The 14,689-nt window shown below is 35.2% G+C and overlaps 1 protein-coding gene and 2 pseudogenes across 1 annotated transcript in view; 1 reads left to right on the top strand and 2 right to left on the bottom strand.

Moving 5' to 3' along the window:
- Positions 1–1,843, bottom strand: part of WDFY3 (WD repeat and FYVE domain containing 3) — a 214,038-nt gene extending 212,195 nt beyond the window's left edge. The window contains exon 1 of the mRNA XM_011356329.2: positions 1,750–1,843. The gene's annotated coding sequence lies outside the window, so the exon portion shown is untranslated. The remainder of the gene's footprint in view (positions 1–1,749) is intronic.
- Positions 1,844–7,759: 5,916 nt separating this feature from the next.
- LOC111737351 lies at positions 7,760–7,878 on the top strand (annotated as a pseudogene).
- A 1,405-nt stretch (positions 7,879–9,283) lies between these two features.
- LOC111737285 lies at positions 9,284–9,403 on the bottom strand (annotated as a pseudogene).
- Positions 9,404–14,689: the final 5,286 nt, after the last annotated feature.

The raw sequence follows: 14,689 nt of genomic DNA, 5'->3' as shown, positions 1-14,689 counted from the left end.
TTAGCACTGTACTGGCATAAAAAGATATATTGATCAATGGAACAGAATAGAGTCCAGAAATAAAGCCACGCCTATACGCTCACTTAATATACGACAAAGGAGGTAAGAATATACAATGGGGTAAAGACAATCTCTTCAATTAATGGTGTTGGGAAAATTGGACAGATTCATGCAAAAAAAAATAATTTGGACCATCTTCTTACACTGTATACAAAAAAAGACTCAAAATGGATTAAAGATTTAAATGTAAGACCCGAAACCATAAAACTTTTAGAAGAAAACATAGGCAGTAAACTCTCTCATATTACTAACAGGACGTTCTTTTCAGATATATCTCCTTGGGCAAGGGAAACAAAAGAAAAAATAAACAAATGGGACTACATCAAACTAAAAAGTTTTTGTACAGCAAAGGAAACCATCAAAACAAAAAGAGAAGATATTCACTAATAATACATCTGATAAGAAGTTAATATTCAAAATTTATAAAGAACTTATTCAACTCGACAACAAAAAAACAATCCAATTAAAAAATGGGCAGAAGATCTGAAGAGATACTTCTCCAAAGAGGAAATACAGATGGCTAATAGACATATGAAAAGATGCGCAAGGTCGCTAATCATCAGAGAAATGAAAATTAAAACTACAATGAGATATCATCTCACACCTGTCAGAATGACTTTCATCAATAAATCAAAAAACAGCCAAGTATTGGCGAGGATGCGGAGATAAGGGAACCCTCATACATTGTTGGTGGGATTGCAAATTGGTACAGTCACTATGGAAAACAGTATGGAGGTTCCACAAAAATTAAAAATGTAAATACTTTTTGACCCAGTAATTGCACTTCTGGGTATTTATCTAAAGAAAACCAAAACAATAATTTGTAAAGATCTATGCACTCCAATATTCACGGCAGCACAATTTACAATAGCCAAGATATGGAAGCAACCTAGATGCCCATCAGCTGATGACTGGATAAAGAAGTTATGGTTCATATATACAATGGAATATTACTCAGCCATTAAAAAAATGAAATCCTACCATTTGCAACGACATGGTTGGACCTATAGGTTATTATGCTGAGTAAAATAAGTCAGACAGAGAAAGATAAATATCGTATGATTTCACTTATATGCAGAATCTAAGGAACAAAAAGAACAAACTAACCAAAAACAGATTCAGAAATATAGTGGACAATTTGGTGACAGACAGAGGGGAGGGAGGTTGGGAGGCTGGGAGAATGGGGTGAGGGTCAAAAAAGTACAAATTAGTAGTTGATAGTTGGGCACAGGAAGATTGGCAGAGGGAATGCAGTTAGCGTTAATATGGCTAAGTGGAGAGTCAGGGGAGGGAGGGAGCAACTGGGGGGATCATTTTATGAACATTATAGATGTCTAACCAATGTACTGTATACTTGAAACTAATTTAAATAAATAAATTTATTAAAAAACAACAACAATTTTATTCTATGTAGGTACCTACAATAAAAGTAATAATGCTTTAAAGCCAGAATTGAAAATGAAGAAAATTTATTCTAACATATCCTCTTTTTGGTGCAGAAAACTAAAAGCCATGCAGGAAAGGAGGCTTGTCTAAGTTTACCCAGCCGTCAGCAGTAAAGACGGATTGAAACCCAGCTCTTCTGAGTCACAGCTCAGTTGTCTTGCTACAGTGCAACCGTGCAACAAAGACTATCATGATTTTGATCTTGTCTCCTTGTTCAATAGACAAAACAATCCTAAAACTGACCTGATTCTCTGTTCTGGGCTGGCATGAACCTGCGTAGAAACAATAGGAATGGCAGGCACTTTCTTCCTGAAGCAGATGTGGAGAAGTATTATATCTGTGATGAAAGAAAGAAAAAACCCAGTTCATTCTGAGAATGTTTTAGCATCATGAGTCATTCATTTTCTACTGATTCTTTATCTTCTTATTTGTCACCAATGGTTTAATAGTAGAATACATGAAACACTTTGAAATAGATAAAATTTGCTATTTAAAAATCCATTTAGAATATAGACATTTAAAGCTGCCTTCTTTAAACCATCTGGTTCAGTTTATTTTACTGTTTAGGAAACTGAAACCTAGAAAAGTTATACAAAGAATCAATGACAACACAGTTATTTAGTGGCAGAGCCAGGTTTGGAAGCTAATTCTTCCCACTTCCAGTCCACTATTCATTTGTAAATGATATATCACTCTCTTTTGGAGAACCAAATATGAGCAAAAAAGAAAAAAAATCATGTTATTTCTCTGGGTATATTTGTCAAGCATCTGAAGACAAATGTGGTATAGAGCTGAACTGATTTGTTCTATATTAAACATTGCTTACTCATTGAATGTTTATAAATCAACCTTGAGTTATTTAACATGCCTTATTATATAGGACATTTAAATGTTCCTTTTATTTACCATTTAATATTTTAATAGGAAAACATTAGTATATGATTCATGATGTCTAGGTTCTAGTCTTTCTTAACTCTGCTCTCAACAAGTTCTACAGTTTTAATCAATTAATTATTTGGTCACAAAGCTCCTTCATTCAAAATTGAAGAGCTTGGACTAATTCTAATGGAACTTCTAACTCTAAAACATGCCTAAAAATAGCTTTATCTTTTAGTAACATTATGCTTTTTTGTTTTTGTTATATATTTGTTAATCTTTTTGATCTATTATAACAATAGTTTAAACATAATCAGTAATACTGTCTTCAAATATAGTGAATTATCAAAAAACCTATGCAATAACCTAGTTTTGCTGTCTATCTCATTTATTTTATAAGAACCCAACTAGAAGTGGAAGGAAAAGTATTTTTTTAAATCTATCCTTTATGTAGTTTCTAAGAATAATCCTGAATCACTTTTCCAAATCATTCAGTTATTCATCCAACAAGTGGTCAGATGGCAGACACGGGCTTCATCAGAAAACTTTAAAACAAGATACCTCTAATGAAATACTGAGTGGCATGAGGAATTCAAGAGTCAATGAGTAGGCAGATGTGATGAAATGTCTCCTAAATTGTGACCTCAGAATATGCTTTTGTTATTTTTTAATATATTAATTGCTACATACAACAGTTGTTTATGTTTTAAACTCAAAGCAAAATAACAGAATAAACATCCAGGTATCTGTCACTCAACTCAAGAACTTAAATATAGGTTAGGTTACTGCTAATGTTCTACTCATTTGCTCCTCCCTATCCAGTACCCCACCTCTCTCATCCTTCTGTACCCTGTAACTGCTATCTTATATTTTGTGTATATCATCCCTTTGCTCTTTAAAAAGTACATCACATATGCATGTATCCCTCAACAACATAGTGTTTCATTTTGTTTGTTTCTGAATTCTGTAAAAGTGGTATTAAACAGCTCCTGTCTTCTAGGGTTTGATTTTTCCATGCAATATTATGTTTTCAAGATTCACCCATGTTGTCTCATGTAGTTGTAGTTCATTCATTTTCACCACAGAATAATTCTACATTGTGTAAGTGTACCATATATTCATTCTCTTTACAATAGCATCTTGATTCCCCCCCCCAGATTTTTTGTTTTGTTTTGTTTTTGCTAGTCTGAACATTACCGTTAAGAAAATTCTCATATACGTCTCCTGTTCCACATGTACCAAAGTTTCTCCTAAGTATGTGCCTACAAGTTGAGGAATAAGCATATGTTCAATTTTCCATGAGGATGCCAATTTTTATTTTCCCCAAAGTACCTTTAGTAATTTATAATCCCATCAGCAAAAGGTAGTCCATATTGATCCACATCCTCTCCAACATTTAGTAATGCCAACTTAATTTTGGGATGTAAAATGGCATCTAATTGTGGTCTTAATTTGTATTTTCCTTTTAATTAATAATACTGAGCATTTCTTCTAGTTTACTGGCTAACTCATGTTTCCTCTTTTACGAAACACCTATTCATATCTTTTGCTTAATTCCTCCTCAGTTGTTTGCCCTTTACTTATTGTTTCATAAAGTTATATGTATTTTAGATGCTGATTATGTGGTTTTACCCACTCTGAATTACCAAGTAGAGGCAAGTGTTGAGATAAAGCAGAAGCAGAAACAGCAGGAGGCCAGTCAGAACTGAAAACAGCAAGATAGAGTAATAAAGTTTTTCTCAACCCATTTTTGTAAATTAATGCAATCTACAGATGTCTTAAAGTATCAGTAATCTAAAATATTATAGAATTGATCCTGTTTTAGAATCTTTTAATATGAATTCAGTCAAGGGCAAATGTTTTGATATGATTTCAGTATATTCTAACTGCAATATAATATAATTTCAAGTATCAGTTTTAAATAAATCACAATTTAAATCACAATTTAGACAGAGTTCTTATTTTAAACATTTCATATTTTTTTAATTTCGTATTTTGGTTGCCTCCAATTTAGGATAAGTTTTATTGTCAAAGGGGTGAGTTTGAATGTATATGCAAATAGGTACGAAAACTAAATTTCAAAATTATATAAATTAGAACACCACAGAGACCTGGATTCCAGACTTGGCTAGACAGTCAGCTGTACCTTTATGGCCTAACTATGTCTTTAAGTTGGTTTTCTTATACCTAACGTGAAAATTGTGCTCGGTAAATTCTAAGTATCTTTAAATCATACTTTTTGGGTTGAGGATGAGGAAAAAAACTTTTCCAGGTAGCCCCAAAGAGTTTTAGTTAGGAATCTCTTTCCGAGTGTACACAACTAGACAGACTAAAGAGTAACAAGAAGCTAAATGTCTGAGGGAAAAATTAACAAGCAGGGCTAACACCCTCCTATCCTGGCAGACCACCTAATCAACAGCATCATACATGAAAAAAATCAAAAGCCACATAAAATCTGAATCACTATATTCTGGCCTTGATTCCTATAAAAGCAATCAGAAGAGAACTTCCAGAACCATACTTTCCACTATCTATTACTCAGCTTGAACTTTCTGGAACCATATCGAGTCTAACTAATGCCTCTATTTTGATAGTAGACATTATGCCCCTAGTATTTAAGGACAATGCTCTAGTAAGTCCCGCTTCTCTCTCCTATATTATCAATTTCCTAATTTCCTCCTTCTAGTAAAGCAAAACCATTTGAGAGAAAGAAAGAGGGGGGCGGGGGAAGGGAGGGAGGGAGAGCGGATATGAATTTCTCACCATTAGAAAACAACAACGACCTTTTCACTCCACTCACCCTGTCCAGGCTATGGCAAATTTCTTTGATTCCCTTTTCGGCAAAGGTCACAGAAGTGTTGTATATTGTGTCTCCAAGTATTCTTCAATTCACACTGAATATACTCTAAGTAGACTTTTACTCCCCACCATACCACTGAAACTTGGAGGTCACCAACTATCTACATATTGTTAAATCCAAGGGCCAGTCAGTTCCATCTTTCTTGACCTACGTGCAGCATTTGGCACCAAGCCCTGATACACATTCTTTACCTGGCGTCCAGAACAAAGACTCCTGGTTTCATCCTATTTCACTGACCATTCCTTCTCAGCCTCTTTTGCTTGTTTCTCCTCTTCTCATTGATCACTAAAATTCAAGCATTTAGCCTCTTCTCTAACCCATTGGGCAAATACTATTGGCTCTGTCTACAAAATAGATCCAGAATCTGACCACTTCTCATCACCTACATCGAGACTTTGACCAGAATAGTAACTATCATCTCTCACTTGGATTTTTTCCCATAGTTTAGCAACTGGCCTCCCAACTTCTACCCTTGTCCTATTTCAGTTCTTTCTCATCAAAGCAGCTAGTGATCCTGATAATCTTACATAAATCATATAATGTAACATCTGTGCCCCAAATCTCCCAATGGCTCTTCATCTCAGAGTAAATGCCAAAATCTTTAAAATAGCACCGGAGAACCTACATAACCCCATTATTTCACACTTCATTTCCTTCTGACCCTTTGCTGTTCCTTATACAGGTTAGGCATATCCCTGCCTCAGAGCCTTTACATTTGCTGTTCTGTCTAGGTGCTTTTCCAAGGGATGACTACCTCTGCATGTCTTACTCCCTCGTTATCTTCAGATCTTTGTTAAATATCTCCAAGGCTAAGTTTTTCCTATCTACTCTATTTAAAACGGTAACAATTCTGCTCCCAGCATCCTAACCCACTTCTCTGATTTTTCTCCAATGTTCTTAATACTCATTTATTTCACTTCTATTCCTGTTTGTCTGTGTCCTCCCACAAAAAAACATTTGTTTGGTTTGGTGCTACATCTTCAATGCCTAGAAAAAGGTCTGGCATATAGTAATCATTCGATAAATATTTTTTGAATAAACAAATACTTACTCTCTTGAGGTTAAAAATGACAATTTTTCTGAGTTTACAAAACAAGATAATCTAAAGAATTTGTGGACAACAGCTAGATTCTTAGTAAAATAATCATTCTAATAGTTCTTCAACAGATAAATGGTAATGACAATAACCTCTAAGACTTCAGTAGATGGTACAGCTTAAATATATAAACTTAAATAAATCAATATAATAAATAGTTAACCCCACCTCCCCAAATTAGGTTTTAGATTCTGGTCAACCACAGAGTGACTCATTTATTTTTTGCTAACTACTGTCACATTCAACAATGACTGCTTTACAGAGCCACACCACCAACACACAGGAAAATATTATAAAAATGTTCATTCCAAACTGGTTCCAGACAAAGAACCAAGTTCTTTATAAATAAGGAAAGTCTAAAAATAAAGGGCAGTTATTTGTTAACACTTTGTTTGGAAAGATACAAGTACATATTTGAGTTGCAAATATAAGAATACAAAAATTACCCTTATACCCAAAGTCACCAACTGTTAATGTTACCCCCATTGTTTTATTATGTGTTCATGTGCTCTCTTGCACTTTCTTTCTATTCACATATACTTTTTCTTCTAAACCAGTTGAAGATAAATTATATATAGCATGGCCCTTTGTTCCTTTGCTTTAATGTCCAATTCCTAAGAACAGAGATTTCTTTTATGTAACCATAGTAGACTTATCTTCAGTAATTTGAATACTGTTAAATATTTTAATTTATCCTACCATCCGTATTCCAATTTTCTTTCAAGTGATTCAAAAAGAGTATTTTTCCCCATCCAGTACAGGATCCAGTCTAGGATCAGGTCTCTTAAGCCTTCTTTAATTTGGACCACTTCCACAACCTTTCTTTGTCATTTATGACATTGGCTGATTTTGAAGAACACGGTTCCCTCCCCTTTTTATTAAGTAGAACTTTCTTCATGTTAGATTCGTCTGCTGTTTCTTCATAGTTAGATGCAGGTTATACAGTCTTGGCCACAGTACTACATAGATGACGATGTAGTATGAGGTGTCAAGGTGTTATATCTGGAGTCACATCGTATCCACCTGCCCTATGTTGTTGCTGGGTTTCACCAACATGCAATTCCTCTTTTACACCTTGCAAATAATATGCAGTGTGTGGGGAGACATCTTAAAACCATGGAAATATCCTGCTCCTCATCAATATCTTTCCTCAATTTTGTTATGATTCTTACAGTCTAATCTTTACTATGATGGCTACAAAATGATGATTTTCCAACTCAAGAGCTCATAATTCTATTATAAGCAAGAGACCTCCTTCCTCTATTTATTTGTTTATTATCATTATGGATAATGAATTCCTATTTTTAATGGTTCATAATTCATTATTATACTTATTAAATAATCAAATTACCATATCAGATTTCACCAGTAGGAATTCCAACGGGCTTCTTGTGCCATGTCCTTATTAAAAAACAAAAAAAGTCTATGGCCATGCCACCTTGAACGTGCCTGATCTTGTCTGATCTCGGAAGTTAAGCAGAGTCAGGCCTGGTTAGTACTTGGATGGGAGACCACCTTGGAATACCAGGTGCCGTAGGCGTTTAAAATAAATAATTTTTTTTTCTTATTTTATAGCATTAAAAAAAAAAACAAGTTCACCTCACGTGTATCCTATCCGGACCTGTAATCAGCCATCTCTTTGAGGAACTCCAGTTCCTTTGTGTTGGGGAACAGCATTAGAGACCAGAATTTGGGAGTTAGGTGTGTTGGCTGCTCTTTGCTTCTTAGCCTTTTTGTTTGATAGAACATACATGTATGTTCATACACATACATGTGTGCATATATACATGTACACATACATATACAAACTAATTTAAAAAATAATATATTCACACTGATACCTTCTATTGCAATCCATACCCACAGGATTCATTTTTGCCTTCCCCCATTCCATACTTGCATATCCCTCCTTCCACAAGCCCTGGCTCTAACAACCTAAAGTATTTATTCAATTCCTAATACACAAATGACCCAGAGTTGCTCTGTCCACATCACTACAAAAAAATAAACTCTACTACAAAGAGTTCAGGATTTGTTTGCAACCCCTCCCTCTCACCTCCAGATGAGGGTAAATAGTCAAAAACCGTGTCAATAAATTACTTAGGTTCATTCTTCCTTCTCCTTCAATGTAGGTACAGTACTAATTTAAATATAATCTGGTTCATTGTTTCAGTGGATTAGGATTTTCTCCATTCCCATCTTTATTCTGAATATGGACAATAAAGTGCTTTGAAAAGTCAAAACTGTATGAAAAAGTGTACTTTGAGAAGTTCCATTCCCGTTCATAAACTTTTGGTTCCATTAAGTCCCGCCCTAGCTCCTTTTTGTAAAGTTAATCAGATACTTGTTTTATTCCTCCCCTCCCTTTTTTACACAATACGTAGCAGTCTATATCTGCTTGTTTATAGAAACCAGCTCAATCCAGATTGGAGGAAGCTCTTCCCAAAGCATTTTACACTAGACCAGCATCATCTTATACCAAAACCAGACAAAGACATTACAAGACAAGAAACCCAATATACTTTGTGGACACAAATACAAAAATTTTAAACAAAATATTAGCAAGCCAAATTTGCAATATATAAAAGAGATACTACATCATGATCGAGTGTAGTTTATCTCGGAAATACAAGGCTGGTTTAACATTAAAAAAACTGATCATATCGACAGAATAAAAAAGAAAAATTGTATGATAATCTCAATAGATATGAAAAAGCATTTGACAAAATTCAACACCTATTCATGATTTAAAAAACTCTTAGTAAACTTGGAATAGAATAAAACCTAACCTGATAAATGGCATCTTTAAAATAAATGCAGCTAAAATCATATTTAATGGCAAAAGACCAAATGTTTTGTTGTTGTTGTTAGGCGAGGCGACCTTTGGTTGACCTCACAGATTGCAAGGACCTTGTCAGTTTACAATCCCTTATTTTTATTTTTTACGCCTACAGCATCTGGTCTTCGTAGGTGGTCTCCCATCCAAGTACTAAACCAGACCCGACCCTGCTTAGCTTCTGAGATCAGAGAGGATTGGGCTTGTTCAGGGCGGCATGGCTGTAGACAAGACCGAATGTTTTCTGTCTTTAACATTATACTAGAAGTCCTAGCCAGTGCAATAAGATATGAAAACAAATAAAAAGCATACATTACAATGAAAGAAATAAGACTGTCTTTATTTCAGGGACACGATTGCCTATACAGAAAACCCTAAAGAATCTACAAAAAACCCTACTAGATTTTATAAAGGAATTTAGCAAGGTTATAGTATACAAAGTTCAATACACGAAAATCAATCGTGTTTCTACATGTCAACAATTACATATATAAACATATATCTATAAACATGTATATATACAAACACATATATATTTATATAAATATAAAATGCTATTTATAATAGCATCCAAAAAAAACCATGAAAATGCTTTGGGATAAATTTAACAAACTGTGTGCAAGATATATATTCTGAAAACTCCAAAAACATTGATGAGATAAAATCAAAGACGACCTGAGTAAATGAGGAGATATACCATACACACAAATTGAGAGACCCAACATAGTTAAGATATATGTCACGTCTCTCCAAATTTATCTATAGATTCAATGTGATATCAATCAAACTTCTAGTAGACTTTGTTTTGGAAACTGATAGGATGATATTAAAATTTACAGGGAAAAGCCAAAACAATTTTGAAATAGAACAAAGCTGGAGGCTCATACTACCTGATTTACAGACTTTTTATAAAACTGCAATAAATCAGTGATTTAAATCAATATGGTCAAATGATTTTTGACAAAGATGTCAAGTAACTCAATGGAGAAAGGAAAAATTTTCACCAAATGGTATCAGGACAATTGGATATCTACATGCAAACAAAAGAATTTCAACCAACCCATATACCATGTCACATACAAAATTTAACTCAACATGGACCACAGGCTTAAATGTAAAACCAAAAATTATAAAACTTCTAGAAGAAAACGGTACAAAATTATTGCGACTTTGGATTAGGCAAAGAATTCTCTGATGAGATATACAGTACAAGACAAAAACTGACAAACTGGATTTTATCAAAATTATTTTCTGCTCTTCAAAAGACACCTTTACAAATGAAAAGAAGCCACAAACTGGGAGAAAGTATTTGTAAAATACACACTAAATAAAAGACTGGCATATCCAAAACATATAAAAAAAAACTCTTATAACTCAATAATAAAATAAGCAATCTCATTTTAAAAAGAGCAAAACAATTTAAAAAAGAAGATACAGATATCAAGTAAAGCACATAAATGCTCAATATCATTAATTATTCATGAAAAGCAAATGTTGAATAATACTGCTAGGAACATCAGACTTTCTATGGACACGTGCTTTCACTTCTCTTGGGTATATATACCTAGGAATAAAATTTATAGTTCATAAGAAATATGTTAACTTTTAGAAGAAACTAACCACTCTTTGCTGAAGTGGCTATATCTTTTCACCAGCAACATATGACAAAAGGAAATGCCTAGTTGTTCCACATCCTCACCAAATTTAACATTGTCGGACTTCATTTTCAGCCATTTTGGTGGGTGTGTAGTAGCATCACTCTATGGTTTTAATTTGCATTTTGATGACTAGTGATGTTGAGGATCTATGTATTTGTATCTTTCTATGTAGTATACTGTTCACACTCTGGTATGCACCTTTTCAGATATTTTCTATGCTGAGTATATATGTGTATATATATGTGTGTATATGTGTGTACATATATACACACATAGATGCCTTCATAAACAGCATATATGGCATTTTAGAATTCAATAAACCAAAACCTAAAAAAATCTTAAATGGAGTTTACAAAGCTGAGGAACTATAAAGCATGAAATCAAAAAAGGGAAAAGAGCTACGTCAAGTAAGACAAAAATAAAATTTTAAATATAGTCATTGAATGAGGCTTAAAATCTTGCTTAAGGTTTGGGAACTTACAGAATGTATTATTACTTCTGTAGTAGATACTTCTTGGAGTGACCAGAGAGCCTACATCCTTATTTTTTCTGTGCTATGACAGAGCAGAGGATAAATGAGAGGGAGATTTAGGGAATGGCTATTTGAATCTCTCACAACCAGGCAATACAACCTAAAAAAATTCCTCTCAGGTGTTCACCAGAATCCTGCCACTGCCAAAGCAAACGAATCAAAATATAAAGCCTCTTTAATAATCGGGTTGATAAGATGACCCACATCACAAATCAAGTCAGACTCCTTCTCCAGCCAACCTGGTCCTTCCTTACTCAGTAGGTTCATGAAAACAACCAGGTGGCAGGAAAAGCAGGTATGCAAGGGATCAATTGCATGGACTCACTCAGACTGATTTCACTGCCACTACTGTTGAGAACCCATTTGCCTGAGTCTCTCATAGGTACTACCTCTTGGCAAATTACATCAAGCCCTTTGTGTTACAGAAACGGTGATGGCTGGTCCTCATTATGAGACACTAATTCTTTATTTGCCTCTGCTGGCAAATATTAAATTCACATGCTGTCCTGCAGGATATCAAATAGATTCTGAACCACTAACCAACACAGGATGTCTCCCACCTCCAGAATACACTGGATGTGGGAACCAAACAATGATTGTGGTATCTTTTCCACTCTTACAGTTTTGTTTCTTGTCTCAAGAACTCTGGAATCTGCTGATCTACAAATTTTAATACCCAAGGAGAAAATACCTATACCAGGAGAAAAAAATAACTGTTTCATTCTATTGGAAGCTGAATTCATGGTGTTCGATTTGATTTCCTTACGACAGTAGAAAGACAAACAAGAAGAAAGACTATCAAGGAAAAGAAAAGTTGTTACTATACCTTTAGGGGCTGGGAAGACCATGAGAAGAACTCAGGGGAATCACCTGGAGTATCTTCTGGTAGTACTGTGCACAGTGTCAAGGTTAGTGGAAGACCACCACCATTCCATACAGTTCGAACTACTAGGAACTCAGACCCTTTCAAGAAGGAAAGACTGGCTCAGCTTGTTAGGAACAGAATCCTGATAAGCAAAGATACCAGCAGAAGGCAACAGAAATATGAAATCTGAAGTGAAACAGGTTAGGGTTTGTGCACTGATGCAAAACTAAGGATTGTAGCAACCATTTATTTCCTTACTAGTCACTGGTATATAATGAGCACCCCCCCATCTTTCTCTTTAAATGCCTTTTCTTTTTACTTCTTTTCTCTTTTCCCCAACCATGCTGATGGCAAGTTAGCAGGAATTAAATTTAGGTTGTAAAATATCAAGAAAGAATCACAGTGAAATGAGGGGCAGCATATCACCCAGAATCAATAGCCCTAAGGCACTATACCTCCTGATGTAATACCTCAGCTTGTATTTAAATTTTGTCTCCTAGAAAAAGTGCATCAATAGAGGGCATAGCAGGATTATTTCTACTTTTATGTAAGTGGGGAGAAAAGTGAGAGGAAAAAAAGAGAAAAAGAAAGGGGCGGTTAAACTATGAAAGGGTGGACTATTCTAGATACCTCCTGGAGGGCTACCAAGCTTTGATTTCTCTTTTGGGAATGGCCCCCAGCACACAAGAGTAGATGCCCAGAGTTGTAACTATACATCACCACCTTGGGCCTGCTGGCTCTGGTAGACAGATACCTGATTTGAACAGGGCTAATATCATCCTTTCCTGTTGGAATACAAAAATTGAAAAGGCAAGGCAGAGACATTAAATCTTTAGAGCAAAGTCTCTTTAATGGTGGGGGTCTAGAAAGAAGGTACTGATGAGATCCCTAGAGCTCTTCTGGTTTCAAGCCCGATTTGTTCAATTCATCATTCAATTTCCAGTACTAGTTCCATAAATGCCTTTTGTCACCCCATAAGCTAGTATTAGCTAACTGCAACCCAAAAAATGTTAATATGACTTCTACTAGGAAGTAAAAAAGGTGTGGAAGGTTCTCATTTTAACGTCAAATTATCATATTCATACATTTTTGTTGCTTCCTCTTACCCGACTCAAAAACTAAACATTGTGTGCTTTTGCCTTGAGCATTGTGACATTAGAACCCTCGTGCCTAACATGCATTTTCACATCCTATTTTGCAAGAAAGCATATTTACTCCAAAGCTACAGTTTGTTCATTTTAGCAGCAGTTTCCTGTTAAGACGTTAAGGCATCAGCAATCCTCCGCATCTCGTGATGCCACACCAGTGCCAATGAAGCAAACGACACAATTACTGATTAACGATGGAAATGAATGTTTTCCTTAGAAGACACTTAGTAGTATATCTAAAGAATGTTTCTGCTCTCCACGTACCTTGCTTCTCCTACCACTTAAATCCTAGATCACCAATGTGGATTTGTGACAAGAGGTATTTAAGGAGTCTCAGCCCCAATCTTCGACTCCAGATCAAGTTCCATTAACATTACTTCACTCAGCCTTTACAACCCAGGTTAGATAAGGTTCGGTTCCTAGCTAGCTCTGATACCCACTCTGTTCTACTCCTACTCTTTCTGCTGTTCTAGCCCTGTTTATACCTCAGTAATTATAACTAAACTTCCGTTTTGACACTTTCGGAGGTTTCCAGTATAGTGCCTGCTTTGTCTTGTACCAGGACTGGGATGCCTGTTTTCAACTCCCAGTCCCAATCCCAAGGACTGGTATCAGGCCATTATCTAGAATTCGGTACCCACAGAAAGAATTCTCTGGCCACCACTCATAAAACACACACACACACACACACACACACACACACACACGCACACGCACACACACACGCACACGCACACAACTCATTAATTCTCATTCTCCTCCCCCCCAGCTCAAGATTTCATGTGCTTCTTTACCTTGAATTCCCATTAACAATAGGCTACATGGATGGCTCTCTGGCTGTTCTACTCTTGACAACATCTGTTGTTTAGGTGCGATTGGCTCGAACGTGCAGCACTATTTCTAAGTGTGGACTCATTCTAGTCTGTCCTACATAATGGTAACCTCTGCCTTACTCTAAAACTTGGCCTTCTCTGTCATATCACAAATACATCGAAACTCTCAATTTTTGAGAAATAATAAAAGTAAGCAAACTTAAAGAATTTAGAAACAAAGTAATTAAATAAAAGTATTTTCTAAATAGTATGAATTGGAAACATTTTAATATAATAATATTAAAATAACATAATATTCCTGGACATGTACATGCCAAACTTTTTTTAAATCACCAGATTATCATTTTTAAAGTAGAGAAAATGACGTTACATTTTGTAAACATATTCTATTATAGCATATAGAAACGACCATTTCATTCCCACAAGTTCTAGCTGTAATTTGACACAAAAACAGATAAGGTACATCAGAGCATTCCAAC

Source organism: Pteropus vampyrus, unplaced genomic scaffold (genome assembly GCF_000151845.1).
Source record: "Pteropus vampyrus isolate Shadow unplaced genomic scaffold, Pvam_2.0 Scaffold25, whole genome shotgun sequence".
Taxonomy (NCBI): Eukaryota; Metazoa; Chordata; class Mammalia; order Chiroptera; family Pteropodidae; genus Pteropus; species Pteropus vampyrus.
Note: the sequence above shows the minus strand (reverse complement) of the source record. Positions and strands in the feature narration are given on the sequence as shown.